The sequence below is a fragment of the Pleurodeles waltl genome, chromosome 6 (genome assembly GCF_031143425.1).
Source record: "Pleurodeles waltl isolate 20211129_DDA chromosome 6, aPleWal1.hap1.20221129, whole genome shotgun sequence".
NCBI classification, from domain to species: Eukaryota; Metazoa; Chordata; class Amphibia; order Caudata; family Salamandridae; genus Pleurodeles; species Pleurodeles waltl.
This window is the reverse complement of record NC_090445.1, coordinates 664,098,622-664,117,762: the sequence shown is the minus strand read 5'-3', so window position 1 is coordinate 664,117,762 and position 19,141 is coordinate 664,098,622. Positions and strand designations below refer to the sequence as shown.

The following is a 19,141-nucleotide window of genomic DNA, read 5'->3' as shown; positions in this document are numbered from 1 at the left end:
CTTGCCTACAGCAGCTATCTTGCTGTCTCAGTTTGTCCCCTATTTCTTGTTTATTTCTTCTGTACACTGCTCAGATTCTTCAACAATCTTTGCAATGCTGATAGCATCTTTTAGGGATTTTTTTTGCTGCCCATATCCGTTCTTGGGTTTTCTTACTCCTGCATTTTACATTGATCACAAATTAGTTCCTCAATCATTTGATCAAACTTGCAATTGACTGATAGCTCACAAAAGCAAGAGACAAAATCATCTGGTGACTCATGTTTTTCGAGGTCTGGTATAGAATTTGTAACGTGACATTATAGTGTTTTCCTCTTTAGCGAATCTTTTCTCTAATCACATTTTGGCTTCTTTATATACATCCTCCATAGGCTGATTATCATTTCTGTTAAGTACTTAAAAATGTGGTGTGCTGCTTTATCAATCATGCTCAATAACAATGCTTTTTTCTCTATGAGGTAAAACCTTGACCATTTAATGCCAAACAAGTAGTTCTCAAATAGATCTATCCATTCTTCCCACCGAATAGATGGTTGACCCCTGTGCGCTAAAAATGGTGGAAGAATGGCAGATGAAGACATAGCCATACTTAAATTACAGGAGTGTAGGTTCAAAGTTGCCCGAGTAGTTTGTAGCTAGCGAGAAATTGTGGATCTTATGGGTTAAACTAAGTTACATATGTTTGCCCTAAGGCTCTTTCCTCTAATGCCCTTGTGGGCGTGGTGTCTTGAAACCTGACACGCTTGAACACTAAGATTGCGTGAGTTTGTTGTGTGAAGGAGTGAGGTGTTTTATTCCCTAGAGGAAGTGGTGAGTAATTAATATAGTTACTTAAGCGAAGCTGGTACTGAGGCTGCAGCGGGTTGGAATACCAGCTTGTGTAGTGTGTGAGCTCAGGCAGAGTTTGACTAACTAAGTCGCTTGGTTCGCACGTGAGCCAGAATGTGCACGCATGCAGGTGATTCACCGTTGTTCAGTTTCTATGCTTAGGAATCACTCGACCTGGCAGCTACGAATCCTAATATATTACTCCCATTTCAGGAGAAGTAGCAACAATGAGAGTATTTGGTGCTCACACGTTGAGAGTGACTCAGGGCCATCCTTTGTGCTGTGTAATAATATTTAGTTACCTGAGTGTAATTTTTAACTCATTGGGCTGTTGGCAGTCCCAGATAACCAGCTCATGTCTCAAGCTCAGTAGGTCAGCTGGAGCAATTTTTAACCTTCCCAGACCTAGAGTGAAAGGGACGATAGCACCCTTTGGTAAGAGTATATAACTCACAATGTGTCCCAGACGCCTCTTATTGGGCAGGGATTTGAGGGTAACAGCTTTCCCCTCCAGCTTGAGAAAAATTGTATATGCTGGAGATTTTTACAGCTACCACCGACAGCATCAAGCTGTATCATTCACATGGAGTTAAACCAGTGACATAGCGAAGATATGGTTAGTTTCCCCCCCTCTTTTACTCTGGATTAGTATTTGGGTCAATCCCCAAGCAAAGTTATGTAGAAACATCATATTGGACTGTCTTAGTCTGGAGAGAGGGTGTGCCATCCACTTGCTGAGTTATATTTTTTAAATATTTCAGGCTTTGGGGCAGAATGCCCTATTAATGCATCCTGAGAGCATCAAGAAAGACACAAACTAATTGTAAAGCATCTGTTCTGGGAGTTTTGCAAGGAAAGAAGGCTGCAAACAGACATGGCCAAAAAGTACTGTGTTGGCTTTTTATACGTCTTTTGCTAGCTCGGAGCCTGCTCTGTATCTGTCATTAGAACTTACTGGGAGAGATCCCTCGTTTTCCGTCTCAGAGCTCGTATGATTTGGTGGCACCTGATCTCTGGGTTGTAAACTGGATTCTTGGGAGGATCAGTCTTGACTTGTCTCTACGATGAAGCCTCTACGCAGTCGCTTTTACATTACGTGTTTTTTTGCGATTATTATAGCAATCGCCGTAGATTTTTTCTTAAACCCCTCTTAAACTCACTGGAGCATTGCAGACGCAGAAAGGCCCTGTATCACTTGAAACTACTGAATACACCTGATATCTGTTTTAAAGTGTGCGCTTTTACTAAAGCTGCAGTAAGAGCGAGGCGTACTATGCAGGGATAACCACTCTGTATGTATTGTAACTTGATCATACCAACTCAACGTGCATTTTAACTTTTGGGTATTTTTTGTTTATTTTATTATTTTGTCCTAATAATATATATATTCATTTTATTATGTACTTTGCACTTCATGTAATTGTCCCCAATAGTTTATAATCTTTCCGGTTTTATATATTGTTGGATGCATTAGTAGTATTGAGGTGTTTCACGCCAATTTCTTTCTAGAGTAGTTATGATGCAGATGACTCTGTGCTTTAAACTTTTGTCATTTTATTCCTTTTAACATGATCCTATTGTATTGAATTGTGTCTTTTATGGTCATTTTCGGCTGAATAAAGATGTATTTGAATTATCAGGTCCAGACAGAAGCCCCATGTCATCGCCTAGAAGTCATTCCTGGTAACACTTTGAGTACAAAGTCTCATATAAGCTAGGAAGATGCCTGATAGGTTAAGTGTTTCTTCTGATCTGCAGGTCAAGAGCTTGCATGCTGGCAGAGACAACTAAGCCTTTAGTCTTCTAGAGTTGAAAAATGTGGGTACCATTAGATTGAGTCACAGTGACAACTGCTATTTACAGCACTTAGAAACAGCAAAACTATGTTAGTATGGGTTATATAATAATAGTTATATTGTATTATTGTTATCCCGAACTCTCTCCTTCCAGAACTCTCTTTCAATACTTTTAAGGTTTAACGTCCTGGTCGGAGACGTGAATCCTCATTGAGAGTGGTTCGGTGCTATGGGCAGTACTACTGAAATCAGTACCGGGATAGGGATTGTAGTACACTGTGTCCATCTATTAGAGTTGGATCACAGATTGATCACGTGTAGCCCATAATGGAATGTGGAATACCATGCACTAATCAGTGTTTCCTCTTCGACACCTGTATGAGAACATGTAATTCTATGCTTTTTCCGGAGGAAAAAGTTCTCCAGGTTGACCTGATGGATTTGTCCTTGGCAAAATATAGGACATTTCTGCGCTAAGAAGACTGGATGCAGTAACACCAGATCACTTGTAATCTCGTTTTAGATCTTTTTGGCCAAAAAGCGGTTACCGGGCCAATTATAAAAAGAATGATAGGGTGCGGGCTTCAATTAGTTAAAGTTTCTGAGGTTCATTTGGGTCCTGGAGAGTGGTCTACTAGTCCACAAGGGGCATAGAGGTCATGACCTCTGCCACCATGACCGAGGATCGTCTGCCCTATTTAAGATTCTCGACTGCCTGGCGGTGATCTCTGTGCTGTTAAGGGTACCACACTAAGGTGGCTGGCTCCCTTTATAGCACTGAAGGTTTTCTGTGTGGAGCCAGTGCTTTAAATGGGCCAGTACTGTTGGGTACTGAGTACCTGCACTTTTTTATTTGGACAGGGAGAAATACTGCACTTCTCAGCAGAGGTGCAATGCTTTTTATTGGCGACATCTTTTAGAAGTAAGCAGGTACTCTGGTATAGAGTACCTGCACTTCTCTCTTGCTATTTCAAGAACTGGTGGGTGCCATGTATTGAAGCCCCTTTGCAGCAAACCTTGTTGGTTACAGAAAACTATTTCCCAAAGTGGGAGTTGGTTTTCTCTAAATGAACAAAATCCCCCCCACCCAGAGGGAGTGTTCTCTCTTTTCGTGGAGGCTAATTAACATAATTGGGAAACTGAGTGATGGTCGTCCTGCCCTCAGTTGAGTGGGCGACAGTTCCTGAAGCCGGCAGGCCCTTGGCAGATGGGCTGCCAGGTCAAAGGTTTACACTGGCAGAGGTAGCTGGTGCTCTGCCACTGTAAACCTGGCATTTTCCTCGACTCTATCTAAATAGAGCGGAGAAACCCAATGTCGGAAGGCTGAGAGCTGCAGTGGTTTAAGGCCGTGTTCCTGCCTCACCAGGCTCTCAGCGGTCTACTGCATGGCCTTTAAGATATCACAGAACTCCGAAGTCAGAGCAGAGTCTAGATGTTGTTAAGGTGAAGGTAGCCTATTCTACATAGGTCAAGAAATAAACATATAGAAGCGTGTGTGTTTCTTTCACACCCTCGATTTGTTTACTTTAAAACATATTTATTTATTGTAATTTCAAATACTATTACAGGATACATAGCAGTAAATATTTTAAAGACATCCCAGGACATCATGTAGGAGCACTCGGCCATTCAACAGGTTAGTGAAGTAGCGGGACAGGTTGATATTTGGTGGAAAATCTACTATCGTTATTATGAAAAGGTCAGCAGCCCGCGCCTGCACTACAGCGATGAGTTACCGTAGCTTGCTCGAACAAAGAACCATAAAAGTATTCTGATCTACAACCGAAACAGCATAGTTTGTATTAACACTGTCTGTCGGGAACACTTAGCAATGCTTGCGCCGCTGCGCCCCAGGAAAGCAGGGCATCCGCCGCCGCCTTGGCATCTCGGCGGGGTCTCCTCGTGTGCCTCCTCCGCCCCGCCCATTCACACCGGTCTCGCTCCCAGGACTCCCGCGCCGGGTTGGTGGGGAACACTCAACCAACTAATCGCTATGGCCTGTTTGTCACTGGAAGCCCTAGTATAGTGAATTGCTTGCTCAGTTTCTTTTTTGGATTTTCAGGAAGCAGTCGTACTGTACATTGTTTAATCTCGCGTGGCACATCCCACCCTGTCGCGCGCTTAAGTTGGGTCAATATCTCGACCCAGTAGGCTACAGTAACTGGGCAGTGCCATACTACACGTAGAAAATCCGACACTGTGGCACCACAACCCTCGAGGTGTTTGAGCAGTCACCTAGCGCGGGGCAGTCCACGGAGCCACCTTGGCCCTCGCGCTGGCAGGTATCCCCTCCCTCCCGCCAGAAGTGCGAGGCTCCCGTCAGAAGAAGCGCCAGGCTGTGTGAGCCGCTGACGACGCCTGTCCCCCGCAGTACTCAGCGCGCTTTGTTTGCCCGGCCCGCCGGGGCCCTTGAGTACAAAAGCAGGCTGGTCGCGGGAGCCAGCGGGAGGCAGAGTGATGTCAGAGTGAGAGTGATACCCTATTCCTGTGCTGGCCGGCATGTGCCAGGAGCATAACGACCCGCATTGCCCTCAGGGGCCTGGGAGGGGATGTGAGAGCATTCCACCCACCGACGGAAGTATGTTCAAAGTAAAACTGGAAAAGGCGGGAAGGAGCTTTGGAATATTGGGACACGTCCCGTCATTTATAACCCTCTGTCCATCCTCTGCTCTTCAGAGGCGCCTCCTACAGCCCTGTGTTCCTCTGTGAGAAGTATCACTCTTCATACGATGTCACAGAGCTCATAAGAAGATGGAGAAAGCGTTCCATCTCCCCCCTCCTCCAGACTCAGACGCAGGGGCCCCAGTCTGCAGCCTCACATCCAGGGGTTCACGCTGGTCACAGAACCACGTCTCATAAAGATTCTGACCTTCAGGGCATCCTTGCCTCTAGCTGAGCTTCGGGACGTGAGCCACATCTGCAGAAGCTTGCCTGCTTTTGCTCCCATTGACAACCTCTTGAACACCTCCCTATCCACAAGCGTCATCCCAGGCATACTACCTTCATGCCAGGTCTGAATTTAACCATCTGCCCGTCTTTAAACTCCACCTAGAGGCAATCTCGTATCTCAAACGCTCTGGAGGTGTGTGTGCCCCACCACTCTGAGCTCTCCTGGAGCGATTGATCGATTGGTCTGATTGATCCTGAATAGTAACTCAGGGCTACTGCCCTAGCTCAGTGCTTAGGAAGGTCGCTTGCATGGTTTGCCATAGTGCACCCCTGAGTTACCCTTAGGTGGATCCCTGGGGTATTTTGACCTTTTTCGGCCTCGGCAGACACCATGATCAAGATCATAGTAGGTGACTTTGAGATCTCTGTGGTCTGATTCTGCACACCAAGTCCTCTTTAGCAATTACTTGAGGCTGGCAGTGGCGACCCGTGTAATTGGTAGTAATGGGACAGGCCTTGTTACCGGTGTCTACTGATGAGCATGCGGCCTTCTAGCCTCACCATAGTAAAGTTCTGCCCCGTCTCATGTAAGCGGGACCTTTGCTACGTTCAATGTGTATGTAGCACGTACATGTTGTACAGGTGTGTGGTAGCGTGAGCCATGAGTGTATGGGTCCTGTGTGACTGCAGGTTTTGTGGATTTCCTCTTGTACTCCCACTAGAAACATGCTTTACAATGTGGAGTTAGCATAATGGATTGGTTGTATTTCTTTATTTCTGTAGCCTTTCGCAATATTTTAACTTTCCGTTAAATGCAGGATTTTATGGTGGCACGGTCATCTCAATGACTTGCTGTGGGGCCCAAAGGCGCAAATTAACCACTGGAAACAAACTGCGAACGAATGGGCGCTCTGAGTATATTTTCATTGGCTTGATTCAAAGCAGAACTCTATCAACTGAGACAGTTTAGAAGCTAATTTTCCATACAGAAATAGAGAAGACGAGGAGTTGTGGTAAATGCATGCGCCAGAAGGAACAGAATTTAGGTAAAGAACTGAGCAAAGCTGTGTGGGTTAGGTTGTAATGATACTGCTCCATGGAAACTAGATTCGCATTTACGATTGGTACAACAGAAACTAGTTCACACATTTTATTGGAAAAAGTCAGAAGGTCCAAATACTGCTAAATGAAGGTGAGTTCGGCTTGGAGTGACTTTCAAACCAGTAAGATTGTCTTACTTGTTATGGGAGCATGGGAGTGTAATGGAATTGTGAAGTAGTCTCAGGAGGCATACAGCTGACTTGGGTGCTCTGTGAAGTGATTTGGGGTGACTTGTAGTGTTTTTTTGGGCGATGTTTCTTGTGAAGTGACCTCTGATGATAGATGAAACGCTCTTGGGAGCCATGTAGCATTCTCTGATGATAAAGGAAGTGGTCTTCAGCAGGCTAAGTGGTCTCTGCAGCCTATCGCACTCGTGGGTGTGAATTATGAAGTGGTCTTGTGTCCCTCGTAACATACAAAGTGGTCTTGGTGACATAAAGAGATCTCGGTAGCGTACATTGGTCTGCAGTGATATATGAAGTGTTCTCGCCGGCGTGACTGTGGGCGAGCTCTGCTCTTTTCGCCTGAAAGAGCTCTTTTCATGGCTGTTTCCTCTTCTGCATTTTTTAGGCTTTTTGTATAATTAATGCCCCAGCCTCAATAGAGCTTTGTGGTGTATGTTCTGTTCACGCTCCCCCTCTAAAGAACTCCCACCCTCTTCAACGCACAGCAGCCTTCTGAAGAGACCTCACCCCACAGCCGCAGCGAGGGGGTCGTGGTGAGGAGCGGGAGATGTGGAGGAAGAGGATATGGCGCAGATGAAGAGCACAAGGAGGAAGACATTTGAAGGAGGAGGGGAATGGTGAAGGAGAAAACAGGGATGTGAGGAAATAGGAAGGACAGGAATAGAGAAATGGGGAAGAGGGAAGCATGGTGAGTAGAGTGTTGTGGTGGAGAGGGCGAGAAAAAAGACTGAGAGATAGGAAATGTGAAGAAAAAGCAGGTGTGAGATAGGGATGAGATGAAGTGGGGAGGACTGGGGAGGAGGGAAACATGGTGAGAAAAGTGGAGGCGAGGAGGAGTGAGAGAGGTGAAGAAAAACAAGGGATGTGTGGAAGAATCGTAATGCGATTTGGTGAGGAAGAGGAGGGTTGTATATAGGCCTGGGCTGAGTTTCAATTACGCCTGAGTAATTGGAGTAATTTTGGTAATTCTTTGTCACACTTTGACACATAATTATTGATAATTACGCAATTACTCCTCACGTAATTAAGAGTAATTTAGGGGGGGAAATCCCTACCCTAGAGCATATTTAGCTGGCGGGCACTCACTATTTGTGTTCTTCTGCATTTAGCGCTACTTCCTAGCACAAAAAGCATCCTTATGTCAGGGCATTTTTGTGCTAGGAGATATTGCTAAATGCAGAGATACTCTTGTTGCGTAATTCAAGCGTAATCTCGCTGAATTTTTAGGTTATTCCACGTGATTACGTTACACTGAATTGCGCGAGTTACACGCGCCCGCTAGTTGTTTAGCTCAAAGTAAGATAAGAGTGAGCTCTTGTGAACAACAGATTGGGAAGATGTGGAGAGAGGAGGAAAGCGTGAACGATGTGAGAAACAGAACTCGTGGAGCGATGGATATATGTATAAACTAATGGGGTGGCTGGATATATGTGCCCGGCAGAAGGGAGAGGTGTGTTGGGGTGAGAGGTGGCGAAAACGATTGAAGGAAGTGAGTAAGAAGAGGGGAGAGGTGACGGCGATGACAAGTAAAGAGATGAGAGGAAGTGAAGGTGCAGATGATGAATAGAGTGAAGTGTGAATTAGCGAAGGTGACGGGGCACGTGTCTCTAGAGGTGTGGGGTGAACTGTCTGTGTAAGAACAGGTCTGAGGCCGTCGCACGTCTGTGGCTGGGAGAGTCATTCGAGGTGGGTGGTCTCAGGTTGGTGTGCCAGCCTCCGTGTCTACCTTGCCCCGGCCTTCCCTGGTGGTATTTATAGCTCCTTGGCAGTATTCCCAGCTCGCCCCTCCCCGCTCAGCTGCTCTCGCCTCTGTTTAGAATCTGAGACTCTACCAACCTAGGCCCGCCCCCTCTCCTCCACCCCAGATCTCCCTCTGCCTCGGGACCCCAGTGGGCTCCCGCCAAAACAGTGAAAAGTCTTTACTGCTGCAGTCGCACTTCAGTTGCTCATACCCTTGCAATGAGGGGGCCTCTGAACCTGAAGATAAAACAACCCTTGCAGTGAAAAGCTTTCACCCCAGGAGTGGAGGTTCCTACTGTACGGCCACTCAGTGAAAGGGCCCTGCCTTGCTATCCTGCCGGAAGTGAGCGGTGACGTCACTCGCTCACTGCAGTGAGTTTTGCCTGCAATGAGCGAGTGAGTTTCGTGGTCCTGTAATAAGAGGCCTATTATGTTGGCGGTAAGTGCTTCCTACCTGTGCAGTGCATGGCCTCTAACCATAAGCTCTGGGCATCACCTGATGCAGGAAGGCGCTTTCAAATATAATCAGGGAAATGCAACCCGTATAGTAAAATGCCACTTGCTGTGCTTTGAAACCGTCCTCAGTCCCCGTCTCTGCAGTGAAAACCTTGACTCATGGGCCCAATGTGCCACAAAAGATCCGGGAATGACTGCACACCTTCACCCCTGAACCATGCACTTATATAATGAACAACCGTGCATCGGCTAGGCCAATAGGCTTCGTCCCCGACTCCAGGCGCAGACATATTGGCTTTCCTAATACGGAAGATTTCATTTTTTTAAAAACCTTTTCCATGATTACTGTCGTCCACGTGCATGCATTGTGGCCATCTTGTATTCTCTTAAAAAATACAATTTCAAGATCGCCATAATTAAAAGCAAAACGAAATTCCAAGACATCACAGTACACATTCATGTGCACACACCGGAAGTCCTTTTACGATTGTTTCAAAACCATTCACAGATGATCACTGGCCGATTACGGCACCCCACCAGCAGGGGGAGGAGGGAGAGTGCTCTAATATGGCATTTTGGCATAAATTATGGGGGGGGGGGGTTGGAGGGGGAGGCGATGGGGCAGGGAGGCAAGGAGAAAAGTCCCCTATGCTGTGCAATGCATGAAGACAGTAGTGGAAGGATACAGCACAACCAATCAAAGCATGGTGAGACCTAAATCCACCTTGTGAGGGACAGATGCGCCTCCACAGCCCATCGGATCAGCACTAGGGAACTGAGATAGACAAGAACCACATTGAATTACTACATAGCAGTGCACCCGAAGCCAACTTTAAGTCCACTCCTTAAAGCTGTCTGTAGACAAGAACTACAAACTAGCACTGGCATCCCAAGGTGTCCTTCGTGAAATCCTGAAAATCAGAAAACAAACCCAGAAAAGCAGATTGACTAAATTATTGTTTGTGAGGTTACAACCCTTTAGAACCCTTCAGTTTAATTGGAATGGATCGATTTTCCACTCAAAGCAGAGGTACAGACATGCCATGTAAATGATAAATGCAAGTAAATATGTACACTGTGTGTGTACTCATACATAAACCAGACATTCATGTAAAAATATTTTTCAATGCAAAGAAATGAAAGCTTCAGGTGGGTCTACATTGCAAAATAAGAGGTGTCTATAAATATTCAGTCATACCTCTCATGCAATGAAACCTGCATAAAAGAAAGTAAACATTTCTTTAAGTCTCTCACTTTTCTGATATCTTTTGTGTTTGGAATTCATGAAGTTAATACCAGTGATGATGTATTACCTCAAATGCATATACTTGTGATACATTAAAGAAAGTGTGCCATGGCACATGCATGTAGTCTTCCATTCACAGATCACTAAAGCTCCATGATCATGTTACGTTTTTATTAAGCCTGGGCGAAGTTTAAATTACAGCGGTGTAATTCTCATAATTTCAAGAATTTCACAATATGCTAGATACATAGAATTCCCAACATTACGCGATGACATGATTACTCCACTCATGAGTGAGTAAAATGTGATTATGAACTATTCATGATACAAATGTACTGCGGATGCGCCATGCTCGGGAGCAACGTAATGGAGCGGCAGTCAACAGTTCCTTTATTTTTTTGCCCTTTTTTTTTAGTGCGAAAGGCTTCCTCACATAAAAAATTGTCAAGAGGACACATTTCGCACTAAAAAATAGTGCAATTGCATTTCGTATAATTGCAAATGTTTTTGTGTAATTTTTCTAAACTTTCATATAATTACGGGAAAACGAATTGTGCAAATTTCGCAGACCCGTAGTTTTTATTAGTGCAGATAATCAATCTCCTTAAATCGAGTTTTCTACACATCAGTTTGTTAAAGACTCAAAGTGACAACAATTTAAAACAGGGGGAGGTAAACTTGTTAGGTACATTTGAAAAGGGCCATTTCATGTGAGCAAAATATATAATCAGTGATTGTTGAAAAGAGAAAATTATTAAATGCGAACAGTCGCATACAAGTGAGATTTGACTTTCAATTGTAGCTATTTAGTTGTGTCACAATCAACCTTCGCATTTACCAAATCCCCCCATTCACACTTTTATAGGTTCTTTCAGAATCAGGTGTCTAGTATCTATTCATGCAAATGGACATGAAAGGATGGCTTAGACTCTTTCCCTCAGTTATTGTCTCCCAGTACAGTACAATATAGGACAGATACACTACAGAACTGTATCAGCTACTTCCTTTCTAATCAGTGTCATGAAATGTGGATAGGTTCAAATTAAACCAGCCGAAAAACAGGATTCTTTAGGGATCTCCACTTTCCCCACTTCTTTGCAATGTGTACATGTGCTGCTCTTGAACAGATCATTGGTCTTTGCCACCTGTGCTTCCAGATGTAGGCTGCCGACACTCCGCTACATCTCTGGTTGGGAGGGGGCCTCTGGAGCCAAGGTAAGGTAACCAAGTGCTTTCAGCATGGAACGTCGTGGATGAAGAAAAGTCCAATTCCTACAAAAAGCAAAATGGATCTTATTTTATACTGAGGTGTCTTTTGACCCCTAAACCAACTCTGTGGTAAGAAGTGTAAACTACCAGCTACCTCTGTTGAGAAGATTTTGCCAACAAGAGACAGTGCCCCATTTACATTGAGCTACTGAAACACCATATGTGCTGGTTTGTCCAAGTCACAGATCCACCAAACATTGACAAAGCCAATAGGTCTCGCCTATGAGAGCTAGTAGCTTTGCTAATGTCAGGTAGCTACGGATGCTTTGCAGTGTGGCTAAAACTAATTTTAAAAAGCACTATTACACTGCCAGGGCTAATGCACTTTTTTCTAACCTGCATTAGCACTGGATGCATCAGAGTCCTTTTATTATTATTTTTAGTACAAATCTTTGACAAACTCAGTGATTCCCATGCTGTGCAACAGGAACAAACGGTAATAGCAGAGCCAGTAGTCTCAAAGGCAAAATCTATTGGATTTGCCAATGCTTGTTAGCTCTCGGCACAACACCCCTGTGATTCCGAGCAAATCAATTAATCTCCCCATGTGCAAAAAGGAAAAAAAAAGACATTTGACAAAAAATCCTAACACATAAAGAAAGCAGTTGCACCCATGTATGTGTTAGAGAAAATATATTTGGAATTAGATAAGATCTGTTGTCAGAATAAACATCCATTTCAAAGTAGAAAAGAGCTTCTTTGAAGTGTTTGTTAAACATAGCCACAAATGGCAAGAGATTCAACAAGCACAACAGGGAAGAATAAAAAATGTAAGTAGTGCCTCAGCCACAGCGCAATAAGTCGAAGGACAGCAATCAAGCTGAAGCAATCAGTAGTTGGTCCGTGCTCCAGCCGAAAGAAGAAGTAAAGCCAGCACATGGTAGCCAATTAGAAGCCTGCAAATAAGAGTGCTGTATACAATGTCTCTCACGAGCGAGAGCACATGCAGGGCAAGCACGGTCACAGGTGAGACCTCAAAATTGCAGTCTAGAATGAAGTGGCAGAATGTGTTTGACCCTAAAAAAGCATGAATATGTCAACAAAGCAAGACTCACTCAAAGAAGGTGGTGAGAAGGTCGGGGCACTGCAGTGTAGTAAAGATGATCAGTTAAGGTCAGAGTACAGTCACAGATTTTCCTTTTAAAAAGCAGAGGTCTCACGTGGATGAGCAAAACAGTTAAAATAATAAACTCTTGTGAAGTCCAGAGATCTCTGGTTCATGCCGACTGGGAGATTAGATTTGCTCTCAGACAGTATTATGCAGCAAAATAGGCCTTTTCCTTTCTGCTAAATAAATAATGGCAGTATTGCCCCATGAGCAGTCTGTGCGAAGAAAGGTACTTGGAGGCCCTTGTTCTGAGGTCAGAGGACCCTACCTGGGCTGTGAGGGTCCTCTGCCCCCTGCAGGGATAGCTCTGTGTCAGTCCACCATCCCTCTGCCTCCAGATCACTTGGGTGCGCCCCACGTTACCTTGAGTGTTCTGCTCCTCTGCACCAGCCTTCTGACTCCATGTACCTCCACTGCAGCCAGTTTCTGCCCCTGCCTTGGGTGTTGTGTGACATCACAGCATGATCAGGTTGTGTTGTTTGCAGCACAGCAAGAACATGTCCTGTATACAATGTAAAACATTCGGGGTGTAATATATTTGGAGATGATAAAAACTGTTTCAGTGCAGTTGTAACATCTGTGCAGAAACTATATTCTCTCTCTCACTTGGATATCTAGCTACCTTCTGTGTTGCTTGTTTTTGTCACTGTGAACATGATTGTCCGGAGCTTCTCCTTCCCAGAAAAGTTGTGCATTTTTGCCGACAGCCAGTGAGTCCTGGTTCTGTAAGCCAGATCCTAACTAATCTATATTCAAACAATGTGTGACCTAAAAGTGTGTGTTTAACCTCTGATGACATGAGACAAAAATCTCATCTCTTTTCCAAGTATGGTTAGTTGTGGATTCAGCTTATAGAAGATTGTGTTCATTATCTATAGCTCTTGGTTTTTTTTGTGTGAATATCAAAGGTGTTTGCATAGGATGGTAAACAGGGGCGGCTCCTCCATTATAGCAGAGGAGCGTCACCTCACCGTTAAAAATGCCCAGTGATAAAAAATAAAATGGTAATAAAGTTAAGTTATCACCACTTTTTAAATCCTCTGACCCGAACCGAGTGTCACGACGGGACGGGGCTAGCTAAGTGCCAGCAACAGGGAGGAGTGGTTGCTGCCTGCGCACTATTTTAAAGTGCGCGTGTCTCTTTGGCTGCCAGTCTTGCAACGCCAGCATGCACACTTTAAACCTCTCAAGCCAGCTCTTTGAGAGCAAGCACAGGACTCCAGTGCCCTCGGGAGCACAGAGAGAGGCCGCTCCCTCCAATCCTGGCACTGCTCTCATGCTCGTGCATGAGAGCAGTGCCTGGATTGGTTAAGGGAGTTGGAGCCTGGACAGAAGATGGAAACCGGAGTGAGGAGAAGGTCACCTTGCAAGCAAGGTAAATTATTTTAATTTTATTTTGTTTGTTGTATTTACCCCCTCTTCGCATCCAGCCCCACTCATTTGGCCGCCCCACCACTCACAGTAGTTGTCGGCCGCCCCTGATGGTAAAGAATGGCTGGGTTTCTCCTTGCAAAAGAGAAAGCGCAGTTGTTACTGGGCTGGAGAATGTAGGAAGAAAAGGTGAATCACCCTTGTGTAAGTCAACGGAGCTCAATGGATTCCTCTTCCTTAATATTATCCATACCTCAAAATATGCTCTAAAGTTCTTCGATTTTTAGAGTCCCATGCTCCCTCTCCCCAGCAGTTTATTTCATGCCGCTGGATTTTCTTTCTCCCATCATTCATTGCGTCCCTCCACACCTGGATGCAGTTATGTTTTAATAAAATACATCCCCTTCTGAATGTTGATTTGAAGGATTCTTTGGAGTCATATTGGACCTGCTGCCTTGGCAGAGGTTGTAAACAAGAGCCTTAGAATGGACACAGTAGTGCCAACCCTCTGACGTGGCATAACAGGGCTACTCGACCACAAGCCCCCTGTTTGCTTTTCTGTGTCCGCCTTGTTTGCCCTGAACTCTTCGCCAGGTGGCCTCCGGAGCTTTAAGTCTACTTACACCCAACCTGGCAAGTGCCACCCTGCCCCAGGATTGCCTGCACACTGCCCTGCAAAGTAGGGACCCGGAGTGAGCTGTCAGATCTGCCATCCTTGCCATGGGAGACGGGGCCATCATGAGGCGAATGGGTCACCTCTAGGCATCTGGGTGGGTCCAGGGTGTGCAGGATGCTCCGTGATGGGCGAGCAGGATTAAGAGGTGTGGGGTTGGAGCTGCAGACCGTGCGAGTTCCTCAGTGTCTCACTGGCTCATGGATGTGCACCGACTACCTGCTCTTCCAGTCTTTGGCCTTCCTAAAAAGTAATGGTCACATACGTGCCGGTTGTGATTACAATACTGAAACGTGTGTGAAGGGGGTACGCAGCTGTTGAAATCTTGACAGCGGTAAAGGAACGGAAATTTGGAGACAACAAGTGTGGAGGTTTTTTCTGTGTGTGAGAGACAGAGAAAGAGAGAGACGGTAAATTGTTAAATTTTGCGGATGTAGCAGCTGAGAGGCCTAAGGAGGTACATGCAGGAGAGAGTGGAAAGGCAGTGATGAAGTGGAAGAAGAGAATGTGTGAATTATGAAGCTCTATAGATAAAGGAGAAAAAGAGCATCTGCGATTACGCATTTGATGGTTAACATAAACGTTAACAAGCTTTGGCAAGGGTAATAGTTTTCTATCAAGCAAAGGATCTACTTCACACGTTTTGATGTCACGCTTTTAATTGCATGATTTATGCATTTTGGAAGGGATTCTAAGTAACTTCTTGGCCACACCTCCACACGTCTTTCATGCCAGTTAAGGTACTGCCTGTACGTGCTGTGACGTAAAGCGTCCGTTGCATTATTGGCTTAGGGCTGCCCTTGACCTTGGAATGCTCGGCCAGTGCGCATGGGCAATGCAAGCTAGGCTGAGGGTGCTGTCTCCTACTGCCCTCTCCCCTTTCAGCTTGCACGCTCCTCAGTTCCTTGTATGCAGTGTTTTTGTACAGGTTTTGCAGTGTCTTCGCCATTGCAACCATTAACCTTGTGCCAGCTTTGAGGCTCACAAACATTCCTAATATCTTGAACAGAGACACGAAATACGGGCAACGAAAATAATTGTAAATCTTTATTCTTAATACATAGGATTAATCATTTCTCTCTTGTTCTTGATCACTATTTTCTCACTTGGCTCCTAAAATTTTAAGATGTCATATATTTTATATTTGTTGAAATTAGACCAACTTTTGACCTCTTTCTATTTTTCATTTCTTTTTTTCCTTTTTTTTTTAAAGCCAATGAAAGAGTCCTTTTTGAGCGAAGTGATATTGTGTCTGGGCGATTCTTTATACCGTGTATGCTATTTTATTTATTTAATATTTATATATAGTATTTTAGAGTATCTCCCTCCCCATGCCTCCTTCGTCAGAGCTTTGTTCTTCAGCCTGCAAACAAAGGTCACCCGAGGAACCTGAGAAGTGCTGACTTCCCTTGACATGCTTGCAGTGCGCCAAGGGTAAAGTTTTCAGGGCACTCCTGGTGTTGCCTTCTTTGGAACGACCCTGCTGTCCTTTGTTGCTGACCACCATGGGACACCTCATGGTAACACTTGCTTTTATCGAGGTGAGGGCTGTTTATAGCAAGATCTGCAGTAGCAGTGTCAGAAGTTACTGATTATGAAAATTATTTACTCCTAAGGTAAAGAGTGAGAGAAACTTTATACATAGTAATTATTGTACGACGTTGTGTTAGTGTCTATATTCTGTAATGAATATGAACCAGTGGTTGGTATAACCTGAGAATGTAGTTCCATGCAGTTTCTCTAATATCTGTCATTGACTGTCATCAAGGATGACACGGCAGTCATTGGTATTATCAAGAGAGGACTTTGAGTGATATCAAGTGCTGCCTTTGGTTATTATCAGTTGTTGACTTTGGGTATTAGCAAGGGCTGTCTTTTGGTAATATCACAGTCTATACTTGGGTATTGTCAAGAACTGGCACTGGGTGGTACTGTATGGTACTGTAGTCTGTAATTGTGTTTGCCAAAGCCTGTCATTGCGTATTAGCGAGAGCTCTCTTTGAATATTATAAAGAACTGACTCTGGGTAGAAGCAAAAGCTGTCTTTGCATAACATCATAGTCTGTATTTGGGAATTATCAAGGGCTGTCATTCGTGTAGTTAGGAGAGGTCTTCAGGTACTTTCAGGGGCTCCCTTTGAGTATTATCAGGAGTTTTCTTTGGCTAGTATCTACCGTTGGGAACTAGCAGGGGCTGGCTTTGGGCAGTGAAATAGTCTATAATTTGGTATTATTAAGAGCAGTCATTGGGTATTAGCAAGGGCTGTCACTGGGATTTTTAAAGCTTTTTTTAGTTTCATTTGCTCTGTGCAATTGCAACTAAAGAAATCGAATTTGGACCTGGATAACATATCCTTTCCTGAAAAAGACCCCATGAGAACGGCATAACAAGGGCTATAAGTAAAAAAAACTATCTGACCATATGGACCCAGGCGCCTTCAAAAAACAACTTTTGGTAAAGAACTAGAGATGGGTGTATAAACTGAGGACATATGTCAGTGGCGTAAATGACAACATTCTTTCATCTCAGTTGGGATAATAATACACTTGACCTTATCAAATATTAAACATTTCCGTTTATGAATTCAAGACAATTTTTTTCTATTCACCTTGTCAGGGGCATCATGAGAAAACTTTGTATCCTTTTAGATGTATGTTCCTTTTGTTATTATACACACACGACCTATTTTATTTCCATTGCCTTACATCATTTCAGAGATGGCTTCCTAATATAATAATGTATTGATAGTACATGCACTCATATCACGAGTAGCCCACTGGGATACATTTTACATTTGTGCTCTAATTGAATTGGAAACTTATTGTAACTTTGTGACAGAGCAACTGTATCCTATGTATTTTAGTTGTTAGCAGCACATAGTTAAACTAGTTTTTCTTTTAACATCTTTCAGCTGTTTTCCCCTGCTTACATTATGATGGTTACATGTGCGTGAGACCATCCAATCTGCGCTCTAGGCTTTGCTTTTTTGGGCATCTTATATTACTTCATTTCTCATGTCGCGAACACTAAAAGGAACAGCGTTCCTTTTTCCCCAGTGTTGCACATATGAGATTCGGTTATAAATACAATTGACAACATATGTTCTTAGAGTCTGTTTTTACCCAGTTATGGATCTTTGTGTCACTTTAGAATGTGGAAACGGCCGCTTGACCTTTCATTACTGTTTTCCCCAATAATTTTCTCCAATAACCAGCACTATCCAAGACACTTTTCTGTATGTATTCCCTCAAGTCAGTTTTTATCCAATTACGAGTCTCTTTATCATTTAATGATGTGGAGAGGTCCTCATTATGTGGTGCGACTGCTCTCTGTAACAAAGAGGCGTGCAACATCGTATGTTGTCCGCAGGTACATCACACCCCAGTGTGGGGAATTGGACATGGTCGCCCGATCTCTAGTTAATATTCGGATTCTGGGATGCCAAGGATTTTAGTTACTCAGACTGGGTAATTCTTGAGGAGGTATGGGCATACCCTTCACAAAATGATTTTGACATGTCATAATGCCTGTTATCCTAATGCTATAATCTAAGCTGTATTTCTCATCAGAGTTTGACAATGAGGATTATTTGGCTGCATCTTGCTAGGGACCTTAAGACATATTAGCTTAGGATAAGCTCACAACCTCTATGTTCATCCAGCAGAAGAATGCTACTAGACTGCAGGAGTCTCCAACCTTTTATTTAACAAGGTTACTTTAGTGGCAACCAAGATCAGCAACAGTGACCACCTCCATGCATCAGGCAGGGTTTCTAGCAGTCACATAAAAAAAAAATGTGTCACTTTGGAATGTCTTTACATCAGAAATACACAAACATCATAGCTGCAACGCCCCTGGCATCAAGGTAATAATAGTAGTAATAAGTTTGCCCAACACTAAATGATTTGTCTCTGAAATATCATCTTCAAATATATTTCCGAAATCCAACCATTGTTTCTCCAATCATCAGCTTGTGAGTTCTAAAAATACACACATTTGGTCTCAAATGCACACTTTTAACATTTTTGTTTATATTAATTCAAACAATCAAAAGCTTCCAATGTATTAGTCTGGGCTGCACACAGGAGAGCTACGTAGAGGTAGCTGGAGAGCTACCAGTAGTTTACAAGCTACTCGTTGGAGAAGCCTGTACTAGAGTGTAAGCTTGCTGCATGTGTTTGCTGTGAATTTTCACTCAAGAATTGGTATTGACTAGGAATTGCCAGAGATGCTACTATCATCACTTTAATGAAGTGTGAAGCACCTAATAATTATTGCTGAAGAGAGATAAAAAAAACTGCTTGTAGTTGTATTTAGTCCTACTAGTACAGGAAGCTGGTTTAGAACAGCTTATTGTATTTACATGGTTTCACCTTGGTTGCATACTCCGTGCCTCTTAACATTAGCTAAAATAAGAGTTGAATATTGTATTTGGGGTGATATGAAGAACTCTATGGTCCTGATAGAGGCCACAAACTC

The 19,141-nt window shown here is 43.9% G+C and overlaps 1 protein-coding gene and 1 long non-coding RNA gene across 4 annotated transcripts in view; one reads left to right on the top strand and one right to left on the bottom strand.

Moving 5' to 3' along the window:
* Nucleotides 1-19,141, top strand: part of ARHGEF40 (Rho guanine nucleotide exchange factor 40) — a 309,810-nt gene that overhangs the window by 20,271 nt on the left and 270,398 nt on the right. The gene's annotated exons all lie outside the window — the stretch shown is intronic.
* Nucleotides 11,498-19,141, bottom strand: part of LOC138300126 (uncharacterized) — a 204,260-nt gene continuing 196,616 nt past the window's right edge. Inside the window, exon 3 of the long non-coding RNA XR_011204875.1 lies at nucleotides 11,498-11,513. This is a non-coding gene — a long non-coding RNA (uncharacterized lncRNA). The remainder of the gene's footprint in view (nucleotides 11,514-19,141) is intronic.